The sequence below is a fragment of the Anser cygnoides genome, chromosome 11, assembly GCF_040182565.1.
Source record: "Anser cygnoides isolate HZ-2024a breed goose chromosome 11, Taihu_goose_T2T_genome, whole genome shotgun sequence".
Taxonomy (NCBI): domain Eukaryota; kingdom Metazoa; phylum Chordata; class Aves; order Anseriformes; family Anatidae; genus Anser; species Anser cygnoides.
The window spans coordinates 4602397-4620138 of NC_089883.1; the positions used below are offsets into that span (position 1 = coordinate 4602397).

The 17742-nt window shown below is 48.4% G+C and overlaps 1 protein-coding gene across 1 annotated transcript in view; it reads left to right on the top strand.

Annotated features, from left to right (window-relative positions):
* Nucleotides 1-17742, top strand: part of LOC106036443 (protein FAM169B) — a 269050-nt gene that overhangs the window by 185629 nt on the left and 65679 nt on the right. Inside the window, exons 25-26 of the mRNA XM_067003776.1 lie at nucleotides 2649-6852; nucleotides 7351-16713. The gene's annotated coding sequence lies outside the window, so the exon portion shown is untranslated. The remainder of the gene's footprint in view (nucleotides 1-2648; nucleotides 6853-7350; nucleotides 16714-17742) is intronic.

The window sequence follows — 17742 nt, forward strand, 5'->3', positions numbered from 1 at the left end:
AGCTGGGTGCTCCAAAAATCCCAGCCAACGCACAGATACTTGTTTTAATTGCTGTCTTTGTTGCAATGCCTATATCCTAGCTTAAGGCATTCTGAGCTTCAATCGTGTGTGTAAAATGCCTTGCCTGGGCTGTCCCCCCTCTATTTTAATTTTTCCTTAACCTCACTAAATTTTGCTGGAAGAGGTAATTCATCAGCCTCCCATGCCTGTGAGGGAAGGCTCGGGTATCAGCAGAGCAATGCTGAGGAAGAAACTAGAGGCGGAGAGATTTGGGGAGAAAAAAGGAGAACCGATCTGTAGTTTTCTTTGAGCAAGGAGCCAGACTTCAGCAGTAGTGGCTTGGATGGACTGGCACGCTGTCTTTCTCAGGAGTTCAAGAAAGGTAATTTATCCCAGTGGGGCTTTTGGATATTTGCTTGCAATTACGTTTGTTTTAGCGAAGTGAACAGAATTTGCTCTTTGGATTTTCATTTCCATGCCCGGAGTTTAGAGTTGCAGGTACCACCTGTTAACACTATGCAAACAAAATATAATTGACTCCCGCAGGAATCCCTCTGAAAGGCAGCACCTTGGGATTAAAGTTGCAGAGCCATCTATCTAAAATGATGTGGCAGATTTAATTAACGTGTCTAAAAATACACAGGCTGCAATCAAGCCTTTGCTTCTGCCCGTGTCTGTTCCCTGAAGGGGAATGCACGTAATTTTCAAAATCTTGGGTTCTGTCAGCCACCTGTGAGTTGAATTTATTGATGCATGAGATTATCATAAAATTAATTTGGACACTGCTGAATTATGAGGTTGAAAACAGGTTGAGAAGTGGTTTCTTACCCAGCTTAAGCAATATGCTGTCAATAATGTTCTTTCAAGCCCATATGTAGAGCATTACTAGACAGCTACAGTTACAAACTGTAAACGCATGGAGATTGGATGCGCGTAGCCCCTTGTGGCAGAGGAAGGTCTCTGTGGTGTGGGACTGGAAATGATTTGGAATGACTTGAATCGGAGCCGCAGATAACTACAGACATCAAACGTATTTCTCTGCTTGCCACTCAGGGGACAGCTTTTTGCTGCAGAGTCAGAAAATGGCACAGCACCGAAACAGCCGAGGCGCCTTCAGTCAATATGTCTACCTGTCTATCCATCGCTTGGGGTTTCAGGCTTTGTATCCACTTTTTAATTAAAATAACTTGTTTTTGTTAAAGCGGTAGTGGACAGTGATGAAATGCAATTTGCTCAGTCTGTAGTAAAGATTTTAAGGGAAAAAAAGGACAAATAGCACTTCTTAAAGTGCTAACATGGCCCACACACAAGTTGCTCCCTGTGAGCCTTCTTGTGTTGGCACGCAGGGTTGGGTGGTGCTCTTTACTGGCTGTTCACAGAGATCCTTGTAGGCTTTAGGGTGCAACAGGGGGCCTGAAGTCAGATATCCTGGGTCTGGCTGAATGAAGCTGTATTAGCGGCTTTACTCACCAGCCAAGGTAGGAGGTTTCAGGTCAGATTGTTCTTTGGTAGAGCTCCAATGAGCTCAGCGAAACTCCCAGAGCGTTGGGCTAACTAAGCTCCCGAGCAGTAACACCCCTTGGAACGGAGCTGATACTTTTCATCCAGAAATCTCAGACCTTGTAGAAATACCTGCGTGGGAATGGGGTGGGGAAATGGAGTGCAGATAACTCCAGGCACTGACATCCCTGGCCAGGTATTAGAAGCCACTCCTGACTTGCTGCACGTGGGGTCCTGTGTGATGGAGTGCCCCTCTGCTGGGAAGGGCGCAAGGGAATTTAGGTTTCGGAACTCGTAACTGAGGCTCTTGGCAGAACCAAGTAGATATTGCTGTCTCTGTTGTGCTTCAGTCATGTTTCAAGGTCATCTTACAATCTAGAGGTCTATAAAAGCCCTTCTGAGAAGCTGAAAATTGGGGATCTGCTGGATTGCGGTGCCTGTGACTCTTAGAAGAAGGGCTGTAGTGCACAGACCTTGTTTCAGCCAGGTTGCGATGCCTGCCTCAACTGCCCGCCGATTATCTGCCTTCATTAGCACAGCAGATGGCTGGCGGTGCCCTGGTGACTCGAGTGGCCTCCCCAGCCATTTTTATAACTACACTTCAGGGAATGGATGTAGGTGCCAAGGTGACTGTTCCAATTTTAAAGCCCAGCAAGATAAGATGATTGAGAAAGCTTTAAATAAAAGCTAACCTGTGGAAATCCCTTCACAAATCATCCGTTTGTGAACTTTTACTTCCTCTTGCATTGCCTTAATCTCCTCCATCAGACAGGCTAAAGAAAGTCCAAGGGTACAAGGAACTATTTTCATTTATACCACCAACCTCATCCACATTAACAGCCGGGGCTGTTTGCGAAGGCCTTCAGCTTGTGTGATGCACTGTGGTGCTGTTGGAGGGCTAAGAACTGAGCTTCCTTCAAAACAGAGTCAAAAATAATATAAAATAAAATGGGAAAATGTAGAATATTTCCTTATGATAAATAAAGGGGGTGGGGGGACAGAGGAGAGCCCTTGTGCAAGGCAAAATGCAGACTCATGCCTCTACCTTCAGGCTTCTTTGCAAAGGCCTGTGTTAAATTTTATGATTGTATTTTCCAAAGTACGTTTTTGTCTGTACCACTTTCAACAACTCGTGTTTTGTATTCCAGGTTGCAGTCGGCTTGCAGGGGTATTTGAGTGTGTCTGCGAGTCCGTGAACTGATCTACCGAGGTCTGGTGGACTGCTCGTGTGCTGGTACCAGGTCAGGGCTGTGCAGTCAATATTGTGAGGCTTAATGACTTTGCACAATGTTAAATTGTGCATTATCTGGGAGTCCTGGCTCTTTTTCAAGACCTATAAATAGTCTGGAAGCTGGCCTGGTTTCTTGCTCAGGACTGTGGGCACGGTGCGTGTACACGTATGCTTTGCAGGAACTCCTCGCTTGGTCCAGGGTATGCCATCAGTCAGTCTGCTTTTCTGAAGTGATGGTGGAGAAACCACGGGTGCTTCCCTTGTGCAGAATGGTTTTATTTATTTATTTTTTTACTGATGAGCCATTACATAGCTCATCAGTATCCCCTGGGTGTTCTTCCCTCAGACCCACCGCGGTGTAAGCAAGCTGAGTCTTTCGGTGCAGGACTGGGGATGTAAAGATGAGGAAAGTATCCAGGATTGTGGCTCAAAGTTAGGAAGAGCTGTGAGATGGAACGGCAGAGCAGGCGCAGAGCTGTGGGCTGGCTGCTGGCCGGGCAGTGATCCAGCGGCCGTCTGTCCATCCATCCGTCTGTCTGCAGCAGCCTGAGGCACTGGGCAGTGTGCTAGGGCTACCGCCGGCCCCAGTAAATAGGTTCTCAAAACTGTTTTTCTAGCGGACACCGAAGAAATCTTTTAGACTCCAAAGGAAATGCTGCTTCTGGAGTTTCTCTGTGGATGTTTCTTCCAGCTGGCTGAGGCTGGAGGAAGGAGTCCCTCTGACATGGGCAGCTCTCTGCCGGGCTGTTTCCCTTTTTGTGCTGTGCTCCCTTGGGCACCGAAGGCATTTCCATGACACAGCTGGTCAGCTGGGAGCTGGTTCATTCCTTTCTGCTCTGATTTAAAGCAGATAACAGTTCTTGCCTGTTGCCAATTATTAGAATGAGTTTTTTCTATTTTGGTCTAATTTCAGGCATCATTTGGAGTTTACGTCACTGACTATTTAGTTCTCTGGAGCATGAGCCATGGGCAGACCACGCTTCCCATAAATAAAGGGAGCTCAGGCGCTGAGCCGGGTCCGTTGCTGGAGGTACACGATCACCTTCCCTCTCCCATGTGCTGTGAAACGTGTGGCACTGCCTCTGCTGGCTCGAGGCCAGGCATTGGAGTCCGTTTAGCCATGGCTGGACTTGTTGCGTGTGTTCTTCATCCATCACAGGCCCTGTCTGGACTTGGCAAGCGCCGCCTAGGCCACGGGCAGCAGCCCTGCCAGGTGAGCCGTTAGCGGCTGGTCTCGGCTGGAAGTCTTCTTCCTGCAGGTCTCGAACGCAATTCAGCCGTGCCAAGCAGCAAACTGCGGCTACGCTCACGTGCGTGCAGCAGCGGAAACAGTTTGACACGCAAATCAGAAATGTCACTTCGTTTAGCCAACAACTCTTGGCTGAGAAAGACCTGGACTTGTGCTCGGACCTGCAAGAGACCAGATGGCTAATGTGGTCATCAGCCACCGCACCGTAATCCCACAGCCAAACTTGGCTTTCCGCAGAGGTCTGTGAACGGGAGCGAAATGCAGAATGTTAAATACAAAGCAAAGCAGAACCACTCCATTATAACCTGCAGTGATGGGAATTCAGCGCTGCTTTTAAGCAGCGGGGTTCTTAACTCCAGGCTTTTTCTATTTGGTTTTATTTCCCAAACCCTGCATTATCTTGTTAGGAGAGACATTATTTCCCTTTCGTAATTTCTCTTCCCTTCCTCAAATCTCCCGCATTTTTTAAGCTCACAGTGGGGAGATTAGAATTTATAGTTGTTGCAGCTCTGTCTTTCTCTATTTTTCCCCTTTCCTAATTCTTCAACTCATCATGTTCAAATAGCGCTAATTAAATCTGTTCTCGCTTAAAATGTGGCCCTGCCTTCGGTAGGCAAAATTACAGCCGGACTCTCCCGAAGCTGTGCAACCTTGGCGGTATTTCAGCAGAAGGCAGTGGCTCTACGCTGGGGTAAGCTGGTCGATAGATCCGAGTCAGGCCTCTGGTTATTCGAGTTACGTGCTCTGCTGTCTGTCAGAGTTGGTTAGCTCGCGTGCGAGGTTACGTGAGCACCAGCACATCGCTCGTCTGGGTCACCTTGGAGCCCTTGGGATCCCCTGCACTGCCCCTCGATTTTGGGGAGGGTTTCGTAGTAGGGTCCAGCCCATGGCGGCTGTGTGCTGCACCCAAAGGGGAGAGCCCGTGGATGTAAAAGAGCAAAGCCACTGGCAGAGCCAGCAGCCGGGGTCCCTGCATTATTGCTCTTTGCTGTCAGGTTTATCCCAACCTTTCAACACCTAGATAATGAAAAATTGCTGGCAGATTCCCGTGCAGGCCTTGCCTGGTCTGTATTAGGAGAAGAGGGAGCACAGCCTGGATCAAGTCTCCAGTGTGGATGCCTCCCTGGAGGTGATATCCCAGCCATCAGCAGGTGCTTCCAGCTGGCTGTGGCACTCTTTTGGATTTAGTGGCGTGGGATTTTTTCCCCATGGCAGAGGTTTTGGTACCAGCCTTTGCATTCCTTTCAAAAAGAGGAGCCAGAGACTCTGCAAAGTCCGCAGGAGACTTTGCTGTTGCAATCGACCCATGATACAGTAGCACTCTCAAATCCTGAGATAGATTTGTAATTTGAGAATTCTTTGGAATAAAAGATATATGTACTGTATAAATGCAATAGATGTCATTATTATTATTGCTATGTCTGTGCTGAGCAACACTGCTGGGAAAAGATCCCACGTTGCCTTTCTATTCCTCTTGGGATATAGAGTAGGAGACTTGCTTACACCCAAGAAAAACTGCTTCTGTGCCTGCATCTGATTCATGCTGCATAGTTAAATGCCATGGGAAAGCACTTGTAATACAAACATTTTTGTTTATAGGCAGACATTTAATTATCATATTACAGAATTCTCAGGCCCAGCTGCCACATGAGATTTCTGGCTAGGACATTTAACATAAAATTAAAACACAACGTCACACGCCCGTTTAGCTGGAAATCGGAGCAGAGTATTTGCACTTTCCTGTTCTCTGGAAAGAGCTTCCTGGATGGTATTTCTGTGCAGATTAGTCATGAGAAGTCGGTGTGCTCTAAGCTCGATGACGTCTTCGAGAAGGGATCAGAGAACAAATATTGTGATCTGTTCAGTATGGGCTCCCTGTGAGTGATTAAATTTCTTCTGCAAGGAATTTGGTCGTTCACTAGGACTGGAGAACCGGGCATCTGCAGAAAGGAAAACTAAAGTGGATTGTTTTCATTCTTTGGAATCCAAAGTTTTCTTGATAGTCCTGAAAGCCTTGGGAAAATGTTAGCTGCCCCGGTAGGCGGTGGAAAACAGCGCTAGATGTTAACAACTTTCTGTAAAGGAAAGCCTTGGAAGCCGACTTCTAATCTCACGTGGTTTGCAAGATTAAATACTTTTCTCAGGCAAGTAAGGATTATATTTGTGACTAAATGTGTGCAAGGCTGGGTTTTCTCCCTCATCTCTCTTTGCTCTTTCCTGACTTGTCAGAGTCCGAAACCAGGAGCACTGCAGTGGTCTTCTGGTGCTCAGCTGCAAGGATGTCTGCACGAGTTAGGTGCCCAAACCTCTCTGAGGATCTGGCTTTTCAATGTGAGTTTCTGAAACACTTGCATTGGGAAATACAGGAATGATGACCAAAAGAATAAATTAAAAAAAAATCCTTTCCTAGGGCTATAATTGAAAAGAAGAAATCTACTGGTTTTCTGGTCCGTTTTAGTGTGCATTGTCAGGAAATTAGCCTCTGACATCTTCCTACATCATGAACAGGAGATGAACTGGCAGGAACATTTCAGTGACATTTTTGGAACATAAAATCCCCTCTCTTCTGCAGGGGGAGATTGTCTCAAATGTCATCTAAAAATTGCCAAGTGACACTCTGCCTTGCCAGCGTGCTGTGCTCTAGGATGGATGAAAATCAAATGCTCCAGACCAGGCCCCACGTACTTATCTCAGGATCTTCCCTCCGTTCTTACCGCTCACATCTGTCTGCTCCTGCGGCACCAGTCTGCCTACGAAGCCATAAAGAAAACAGAGGAGCATCGTGTGTCTGTCTGATAACCCCATAGCTGTGGGACTCCCGGGAACAGGAGCTGATGTCCAGAACCCAGCGGGCTCTCTGGGACCGTGGCTGGTGAGTCAGCTCTCTTGAATGAAAACCAGAGTGATCTGCACTTGTGCACCGCTGTTCACACCCGGCACGAGCCATAAAGTGGGCTGCAACCCTTCAGTGCTGGCTCAGGGCTTTGCAGCAGCGTAGGTAAAATGAGGTCAAAGCAGCGCAGCCTTGAGGAGAGCCCTGGAGAGCTGCGCTGCTGGGAAGCTGCTGCTTCAGCTGGGCAGCATCTCCTCCCTGCAAACACAGCCACATTTCTATGTGCACCTCTCTCGTTTGGTGCCAGCACGTAGGAAAAGGAAAACTGCTTCTGGCTTTGTAGATACCTTGCTGGTCTCTTCTTTCTTTAGCATCTGTGAAGCTGCCCATCCCCAGGGTCAGTGGCCATCCTGGGCAGTGGTCTTCACATCTGCTGGGAGCTCTGTTAATATTCAGGCTGCAATTTATTTTTTCACATTTCCCTCCTCCTTACCCTGAAGTCGTAAAATTTTTTTTTGTTTGTTTGTTTGTTTTCAGGCAGTGCTGTAGTATGAAGAAATACAAACTCATGTCCTCCTGTTGCAATATAATCTGCTGGTGGAAACCACGTGGATGTTTTGAAAGACCGGGGGTTTCTTCACAGCTCAGACCGATTAGTGTGGCTGAAATGGGGCTCGAATCACAGAGCAACTGCCCTGCGTTGCCACACGAATGTGATGAAAAATGACCCCACAGTTCATCAGAAACACAACTCAGCCTTTAACACACTGGGGTAATGCCTTGGGATGCTGAAGGAAACATCTCAGAGTTGGGGGAGAGGGAAGGAAATTAAATCTAGAAAATAGCCAGCGTAGCAGCTGCAGAGCTTGTGATGGGCTTCCAGGTTGAAAAAAGGAGTCCTGGACAGTTTTTTGCAGCTGCAGTGTTGTGATCTTGAAGTTGCAATGACCTGGGCACGCATCTGAGCCTGTTATCTGAGGCTTTATCTGAGGAAAGAAACAGGCAGTGCTTACTCACGTTCGTATTTCTGGGATGCCACCCAAGCTGGGAGGGCTGTATCTCAGTGTGGTCAGCAGGCTTGGAAAGGTGGGGTTCACGCCACGCTGCTGGGAGTTGTCTCTTGGTGCCCTGGCTGTCTCCAGGAACGAAAACGTTGCATTTCCCAGAAGCGAGGCTTGTGTTCACGCAGCACGGAGATGGCTGCCTCGTGGGGCTGCCGAGATATCTGTCAGAGAAACTTTCTGTGGGCTGACCTAACCCTCACAGATGTGACTTGCAAAAAGGAAATATTTTTCTCCGAAAACCATCTCTGGTTCCTCTTTCACTCTCAGTGCCGGCAGCACCGAGCACTGGGGGGGGCACAGCCAGGGCTGGACCAAACCCCCTGAGCTCTGGGGCCAGGCAGCACTGAGCCTGGCCATGCTGCGGGGAGCAGCTGAGAGCCTGGCTGGGATGCAGCCCCGCACGGGCTGGCTGAATGAGTGGGGCATCCTCGACCCGTGAGCACTCTCAGATTTTTTTTTTCCTGTAAATCTAATTTTTTCCCCTGTTTTTACAAGTTGTTTTGTTTCACAGCCTCGAGTTGCTGCAGCCTCTCAAGGCAGATCGTTAGGAGCAGCCGTGTGAAACTGTGATCAAGTGGCACTGGGCAGGAGGTTGAAATATTGCTGTTGGCTTCCAGCAGAATTTTGTAAAATTGCACAAAATTGGAGGCTTATTTTTATTTTAAGGCATTATTTAACATAAAAGGAGGGTATTTTAATAATGATTAAAACTATTTAATGGAGTTTATCACATAATTAAGGACTTCTCTATAATTATATTTGAGCAAATCCTTGGCAAAATTGTATTTAAATTCCAAACAACTTGTTCTCAGCAGTATTATTTCTAGATTTCACATCTTTTCAAAATTTTTTTCTCAGTTGCATCAGCCAGTTAGAAAATGCTTAACACTTTAACCCCGTCAGATTTCCTGCAAGACTCGCTGTTCATTACACTGCTGTCAGGTCCTTGTGATTTCAGCTGACTGTGATTAATAATATTTGATTTTAATTACTCGAGGTACATTTCTTGTTTTTTTCAGAAGTGTGTTTGTCACTTGCAGAAAGCACTGTTGACTCTTTAATTTTCCCCTGGGGGAATTAATCCTGCCGGGTTCATATTTTAAGCTCTGTGGGACCAGAGAGGAGTGGACTGCTTTGCTTTGCTTGCACCCAGCAATGACCACTTCAGCCTGTGCAGTATTTGTCTTCTCTGCTGGATTGTGTGATTCTCAAAGCATTAACGTGGTAGACAGTTAAACGATATTTAAACTACCTTAGGATTCGGATGACTGCAAAACCCGAAACCTCTGTGGGCTCACATATGCTTCGCTGCGTTTGCAGCACACAGCCGGCAATCTGTGAAACAGCCCATCGCCGATGGAAACACAAACAAGGGCTGTCAGAAAATTTCTGTTCAAAGGTCAGTGGTAAATGATAGACACTTAAACGCTGCTTTGTCTCTGTTCCACAAGCTGGAAAATAATAGGATTGGATTTTGATCAAGAACTCTGTTTTATTCCCTCCAGACATTAGCTTTGTGGTACTCTAAGATGTATGGTTGATAGTAAAGGAAGATTTTTGACAGTTCTTTTTTTTTTTTTTTTTTAAATCAACTATTTATATACAGCGAGCACTGTTGGTTTTGGCTGGGAGTCAGTGTGTTTCTCCCGATGCTTACCAAAGCCTGAAAGCTGAGATTGCTCCAGACCCTCTAATATCCCAGCTCCCTGTATGCTGCTGATACCGTCAGCTGGGGCAGATCAACACACCATCAGTGAACATGGGGATTTTGGTTTTCTTTTCAAACAAGGGCACTGCAAAGGTCCTTCCACAGTGAGCCCAGCAAGCCAGTTTCGGAGCAGGGAGCTGTGGACGGTGCTCGCACCTCTGAGCCGTAGAGAGGAGTCTCCTGGCCGGCAGGACAGGAGCAGAGTCGTGTTAGCTGTGGGCTGGAGCTGCAGAAGTCTTCCGAACCTTTTTGACTCAGTTTCAGGTTATTTCCTAAGGGACCGTTTGAATGACCTGGAGTCTGTACCCCCAGAGAGGCACCTGCCCTGCTGCAGGAGGCTGAGCTGGGGCGTGTTGGTGCTCCCTTCTTTTCTTGTTCACAGGCTGCTTCACAGATTAGCTCCTGCTCTTGTAGGTTCCCATTCAATTTATGGCTCTGGTCACGGCTTTTAACACCCAAATAGCTGCCTCAGACACTTCTCACGCTGTCCAGCCCAGTTTCCATCAGTGCAAACTTTAGCTCTTAATCTGCCTGAAAACAGGGTTGTTTCCATCTGGATGGTCACATCCAAGAACAGTTTCAGCTTAAGAACACTGTTTCCATGTAGGGCCAGATTCTGCCACTATGTCTGAGACCTCAGAATTATTCCACGTTAGGGATCAGGACCCCATGTGCAAGGTGCTGTACCAAAATAAGACATACAGGTAGCTCCTATTTCATGGACAGTGTGATATAAATTTAACAGCACATTTTTAGTGTATGTCCTTGCTCCTCTTCATTGACAAGATCAAGATGATCTTCAAGTGAGGAGTGAAATGATCCATATTCTGCAGAAGAGGAGGAAAATGTATTTTTTTTTTAATCCAGAAGAAAAATCCTTTTTGTTTTCAAGAGGTATTTCATTTTCAAGAAAGCCCATTCCTTCCTGCCCACCTGTACTGGGTCTTTCAGATCCATCTGTGTGCAGCACAGTATTGCACCCTGGCCTGATCCAGTAGTTGAAGTGAGTAATGAAGGCGTTGTGTTTGGAGGTAATTAAATGTTGCTGCTCTCAGCCCTTGCCCAACAGTGTACCCTGTACACGATGTGCCTTACCGGAGACTTCGCCCTGCGTTTTAGCGTCGTTTGGTCATTTCAGTTCTAATAGGCCTTCCACTTCCATTACATCCCCTGAGTAATGCCTGCGTGGAGGACAGTGCAGTAAGTGACTTCTCCCTAATCTGATTTCTGATTCTTAGTGGCCTGGATAGACCAGCATTAGTTTGCTATTTCAATCTGATCCATCAGCCCTTTGCTGCACAGGGCTGCTCTTTTATATCACTTACGTGGTGAAATAAAACCAGCTTGATTCGGTTGGTCTGCAAAGCGAGGCCAACCAGGTCGTGTGTGTGCAGAGCAGAGATGATTAACAGCTTCCCGCTGTGCCAAACCGAGTGCAGGAGCTGAGCAAAGAGGTCTGCTGTAGGCCAGGAGCTGCTGGGGAGAAAAGGGGCCTCTGCAGGCTGCGAGCAGAGCATGTGATGCAATGTGGTGGGAACTGCTGATGCACTGAATTAATACTTTGTTGTCTGGCTGCTGGCAGGATTCTCTTGATCCCTTTATCACCAGTTCTGCAATTAATGGCTAATTTCTGAATGCACTTTGAAATAGAAATCCAAAGAAATGTGCTGCTTCTAATGTGTGTGATGGAAGCTAGTTAAGTCAGTTATTAGGTTGCAGCTGACAACAGAGTGCCAAGGTGGGGATTGGTATGGTTTTGGGGATGGAAGATCATTGCTCTCTCCTTTACAAAGAGATATTCTTCTCCCTGCTGTCCTAGTCCTTGCTGGTGGATTGTAGTCTGGAAAGAGAGAAAACTGACAGAAGGAAGGCACAATAGTCTGTCCCGAATTAAAAGAACTGAGTTTGGTGGAAGGATGCTGCCATTCCATCAGAAGCTCCTTCCTGGGAATGAGGTGAGGTTGGTAATTCCTGGGAATTGGGTTAGTCTGGGCATGTGCCAGACTCGTGGGCTTCTGAGCCTGGAAGGATATTGCAGACAGACACAGTCATTACCACCTACCTTTCCTTCAGAGCAGCTGGCTCAGGAAAGGCACAATGGAGCAAATCACAGCGCTGACAATATAATGAGACAAGGGTCGGGGTAAGAATAGCTTCGGGACCAGTGATTTGACTTGCTGGATGCTGGAAAAGACCTGCTTGAGTCTGATGGAGTTTGGATGCGTTCCCGATTCCCTTTGAGCTTCCCTTTTCTCATGGCTCCCTGTCAGATCTGCTCATTGCTCAAACCCACTGAGATTTCTTTACTTGGCATTGCTGGACTGCATGTCCAAACCGAGACCTGAAATTCCTCCATCCTCCCTCGCTCTGTCCACCAGCCCCAACCTGCACGAGAGCACATGATCTCCTGAACTTCAGTGAATTTGCCTAGCAGGGCAGGAGGATGGAGAAAACAGCCTGTTTCTTCCACGTTCGATGTGTGTGGCTGACAGTGGTGATATTCTACTCGTCTTTTTTTGTCAGCAAACAAAAACCAGACACGTTTTGGAGTGATTTTTCAAGGGCTGTGATTTCAAAGGCCTCTCGCAGCTTTGCAACCTCTTTTGCAAAATTCAAGAGCTTTGACAGCTCCTGGGTAGGATTGCACAGAGCTTGGAGCAGCATGTGCCAAAGTCATCCTGCTGCTTGTGTCACCCGTTTCGATGCTCCAGCAGCTCTCAGCCTGCCTGCACAACCCAGGTCTGAAGTGAGGGTGGAGGTGCGCGTGGGAAAAGTTGCAGGCTGGGGAAGGGTGGATTGTCCCACAAAACTGCCTGTCTCCCTCTGTCATACGCCAGCATCAAAGGTCTCCGCCGTGACCTCTGAGGACAGCTGTGCTTAGCACTGGGATGAAACTGCCTGTGTGACAAATTCTTACGAGCTGCGCCTTGTCACTCTGACCGGACTTAGGATCTGGGAAGGTGGCTAGGTTCCTTTCCGGCAAAGTCACCAATAAGTTGGTGTGAGTCAGGAGCTTTATGAATACCTCGTTAACTGCACTTTTCTCTAGCTTGGCATCAGTCACAGAAACGTGACGGAGGTGGACACGGGGTGAAATGGTTCCTTCACTGCTCAGAAGCTAGTGCTGCTCATGGCCCATCCCTGTCCCTCTCAGCAGCCAGCGAGCAGGACAGGGATGTGGGAATTCCCTGACTTCCTTGTGGGCCGCGAGAAGTAACAACTGCTATATTGGGATTGTGGGCTGACTCTAGGATTGGTGGATACGTGTTAGGAGGATTACTGTAGTGCTGTTCAAGTGTTTGGAGATTTGGGTATAAAGGCTTAAACCTTGGCTTTTATAAAGGGATTGAACCTGGGTGTCTGAAGCTAAGAGCAGAAGAATTTAGTACCTGATAGAAAGAACTATGAGATGGGTAAAAGTGGTAGCAGACTGCGTGCAGTGAATTTGGTACAGAGCAGGACAATGTAACGAGGATCGATCAGTAAGCTGTATTTGGAGAGTTTTCCAGGACAGGCTTATGAGAAGGGCAGAGAGCTGTTAAAATCGCTGCCCCCTTTTTGTGTTTGTCCCTGACACCAAAAGCTTTAGGGCAGGGTGCATGAATGTTGTGGTGCTTGCAAGGTCTGGAGCCAAGATCTGAGCTGGGGGGTGTTCACCCATCATATTCCACTTTTCTTCCCCAAAGCTCCTTTATCTGTTCCCTCATGTCACAGGTAAAGAGAAGACTATTCGGTAGCCTACACAGCAGCACAGTCTTAGGCCTGTTCTCCATTTCCAAATCTTTGTCTCTGTTGCTCTACTTATGGGCGGATCACAAAAATAATTACCTAAATTAACCAAGCACCAAAACACCCTAAGTGATCGTCTCCTCCAGAGAATAACAACGATTAGGTCATCGTCTTTGCTTATCTCGGGTTCCCATCCTTAAAATAAGGGCAGCAATATTTTTCCTTTTATAAGAGCAGGACAGACTTGTTCACGTTTGAAGCATTAATTGTTGTTGTTATTATTACTCACACGGATGACAGGGCAGCACCTGATGAACGCTGGGTTTGGTACAATAGGCCGTGACTGCTTATTGTTGTGACTAAGGCTGCGTGAGGTGGCTGGGCTGCCTGTTTACACCGATGCCAGCCCCACCACCTAGCTGCGGTCCTTTTCCAGCTCTGCAGCCAGGAAGTTCTTCTGGTGCTGCTCGGTTTGTGTCACACCTCTGTCCTCTCAAAAGGCAGCAGCCCTGCTCGTGCTGGAGAGCATCTCGGAACCGGAGCCGCTCAGCGTGTTTTCCTACTGCCTGGCGATGGCAGAGGTTGTCTGTAGCATTTTCTTTTCCTTTCTGCTTTAAAAGACATAAAGGGGGAAGCGGCTCCGACTTCCAGCTGTTGATTTCAGATGTTTGCCGCAGCGTGGGTCCTTTGGGTTGTTAGAGAGCCAGCGCAGAAAAAACAAATTCCTTCCAGCGTGTCCTTGCTCTAAGACCAACCATTGCTCACTGTTTCGTTCTCAGACAACGTTTCTATTTATATTGCTTGATAATTTGCTAGGAGTGCCCTGGTGGGCGAGTGGGGTGACAAAATGGGACGCCACGTGTGTGTAGGTGGGGCAGTCGGAGTGGCATCTTCTCTGCTGTTTCCCCCAGCTGATTCCTCTTGCTGCTTCCCCCGGCCAAAGCCACCACACGGAGCAAGAGCAGCCTTACAGATGAGCCCTGCCCAGCCCCGACGGGCCGAGCCGCACGAACCACGCAGCCCTCTCCCTCCCTCTGGGGCCACCTCTTCCCGGCTGCCGCTGGCCCGCAGCCCACCCCTCCGCCCCCGCAGCCCCGCGGAGGGTTTTGGTGCTCCCCCCTCCCGCCTCCGTGTGAATTTTCCAGCCAAAGGCCACCTCGGAAAGCTGGCCGCGCGGCGCCTTGCGTCAGTCCCCGCACGGCTCGTGATTCAGCAGTCGTACGGGTTTTGTACCTGGGAGGGCCGTGCCAGAAACCACAAGCGTTCCTAAGCCAGGAACAGCAAAAGGAACTGGGAGTTTCCACGCAGAAAGCCAACAATGTCTGCAGCAGGTTTTCTTGTGAATTAGTTGCGTTATGTTGCCAAGAGACTGGATGAGAGGAAGAAAACGGGCATCTGGATTTGTAAAGCCCAGAACGCCCAAGATCTTCTGGAGAACAGAAGTGACGCGTTGCTGCTCTGAAGTCTGTTAAAAGGGAGCAAAACTCCTACTGGAAGTGAGGCTGCGAAACCATTAAGGACTTGGGGAAAATCCCAGGCTGTGAGATCAATTACAACACTCCTGAGGTGCATGGGAGCAAAATGCAAACATCTCTGCGGGCGTCAGCTTGGATATCATTACTCAAACAAGTGTTGGCACAGCAGCAGTCACCGCGGCGTGCGAGCCGCGTGTCCCGGTGCCAGAGCCCAGGCAGAAGGGCTGCCCGGCTGCTGCCGGGGCTCACCCGAGCAGGGGCATCTCCTGGCGTCCCGCGATGCCTCCTGCCAGCCCTGGCTGCCGTCGAGCCAGGAACGCATGCCAGCCATGGCAAGATTGCTTCTCACTTAGCGTAGCAGGGGCTGGGACCCAGCCTTATTAATTTCATTCAGCCGTTGGCTCAAACGCGTAGAGCTGGCACGGAGAGCTGTGACAGCGAGTGCTTGTGCTGCGAGCACAGGAAGCCTTGTTCCCTGCCTGCATCCTGCTCGTTTGCCGCCCCCTGCTCTGTGCAGGGATTTAAGAGCAATACATTTCGGTGCAGGGAGGAAGGGAAGGACTGAACAGCTGAGGGCTGGCAAGAGAATAGCTGCTCTTTCACTCGGGGTTTGTAGCTGTGACGTAGGCAAGAGCAGTGGCTGGCGTGCAGCTGTTTGGGGAGAAGGGAGCTGTGAAATGGGATTGAAGGCGTGGGAGGGAGGACTGGCTGCTGCTGGGGCTGTGGGCCGTGGTTTGCGCTCAGGCAAAGTGGCACCACTGTAAATGAATGGAGAGAGGGGCAGGGGATGGTAGAGAACCAAGCCTGGCCCATCCCCAAATGCCATCCTGCGTTAAATGAAAACATCCCAGGCCAAGGCTGATGTCGCTGACCTTCTGGCCAGGCTGTTCTCTCTCCTGCCTTTCTCCTCCCCTCCCAAAGCAAGGTTTTCTTGTGTATCCAGCAGTGTGGGTTGCAGGCAGAGGCGGGGATCCCCTTGAACTGTTAACTCTTACAGGCACAGGAATCCTCCCTAAATAGCCTTCAAGTTGTTCTCCCAACATGCCTGGATTGTAAATGTTTGCCAGCTCCACAGAAGGGCTGCCTGGCTGTGATCAAACAGGAGGCTTAATGATGGGAGATGTAAATGACTGCCATGGTTGCTGGTCAAGGAGGATCAGCACAGCAGTGGGAGGTGGATTCACATGGAGCTGCTCTGTGCTAGAGGCAGGGGTTGGAGTGGGGCAGGGGGATCCAGCTGCAATGCGCACCAAGGCTTTTGGGGGTGATGTATCGGCTCGTCTGAGCCCGGGGCACAAAATGTACCTGCATGGCTTCAGCAGAACTCTGAGCTCTGGCAGTATCTGGTGTGGCTTTGGAAAAGTTGCATTTGGTAAATAATTGGAAGCGTAAATTGTGTGCAGGAGTGAAGGATGGTGCTCTTGCCACTGCTGGGGCTTCCCTACCAGCTCCTGCAGTGCGTAGCCGAAGGATTACATCCTTTTCCCTCATGCCAGTACTCTCTGTTGTATGACACGTTTGATAGTGCAGTGTCAGGAAAAAAAATACATACCTGGCACCCATCCAAGAGCTATTTATAGTATGAGTTCCTAGAAGAAAGCGTGAAGACTTCAGAAAAGGAGGAACTGCCAAATGATCCTGTAGAGAGCAGCAAATTAACCCCTCCAACACCACCAGCTCCACATCCTAGTGAGAATCGGTACCACGTGGCTTCGTGAAGGAAACACCGCCAAGAATCAACGAGGACGGCTTAGGAGTCCTGCACGAAACCGCCACGTTTCAGGCAGCAGCCTTGCAGAAGGTGATGCAAGCTTTTTGTCCTTCTGACAAATCCTCTAGAAATAAAGCCTGAGGAAACAAAGACTACGTTCTCCCGTGACATCGGCATTGACGCTGGCAGTGTCATTGAAGATGACTCCACTAAGTGAGTAGCGATCTGTCCTTCTGACTTTTTCAGTCCTCAGATCTTGCTTGGTTTTTCCACATGCCTTAAATAAAGGCTCTGCTGAAGAATCAATACCCGTCTCGAATGACACCTGAAATAGTCACCAGTGGAGCTGTTAGACTGGCTGCCCCAATCAGGTGGATGCAATTTTTGCATCAAATATGGTTTCCCCTTTCACAAATCAGACAGCAGATGTTTCTCCAGGTTTGCCAGGAGCAGGTGGACAGAGATCTGCAGGGAAACTCAAACTTTATTTTGCACTCTGCCTGGCCTGCTATTGCACCAGGGTGACCTCAGCCTCTCCTGGGCTAAGGGAGGTCAGTATGTAATTGAGCACTGAACCCAAATGTGTGAAACAACAACAACAACAAAACCCCAACCCCAAACCAGATGTTACGTAAGTTCTGCACGGAGCAGAGTCCCGTCCAGTGCACCGTACTGCCTGCCTCCCCGCACAGCTCTGTAAACACCACTTACGCTGCATGTTTATACAACCCATACTGCTCCTTGCAATACCTTCCCTTGTTCCACCCGCCCGACTAGTTGGAACAGGCACTAAATTGTTTTTTTTGTGTTGCTTGCTTACTTTATACACCTGCAATTTCCTGCTTTGTATGTCCAGAGATGTTTTGTAGCCTTTAATTCAATGCTATTCATAGATTTTATTGAGTATTAGTTAACTTCACAAAACACCTTAATAGACAGTGTCTTCTTAATTATATATGGCAAAACCTAGAGAAACAAAGGAAAATTGACCCAATTTGTCCTAGCTGGTTTCCAGAAAGCCCTCAAGGTGGCTGAGTATCACTTTCCCTCTCTGTTGTGTTTCACGCACGTCCCAGCTCCTGTGGGTGCAGATCACACCTCCAGTTCCTAACTGCTTGCAGAAGGCTGCTCCTTCTCCCTCCAGCAGCGAGCCAAAAAGCAAGATTTTGCTTATTGTAGACAGAAAGAGAAAGTTTGAGTATTTCTTCAAGTCATCTGAAACAAAAACTTTCTGTCCTGTTC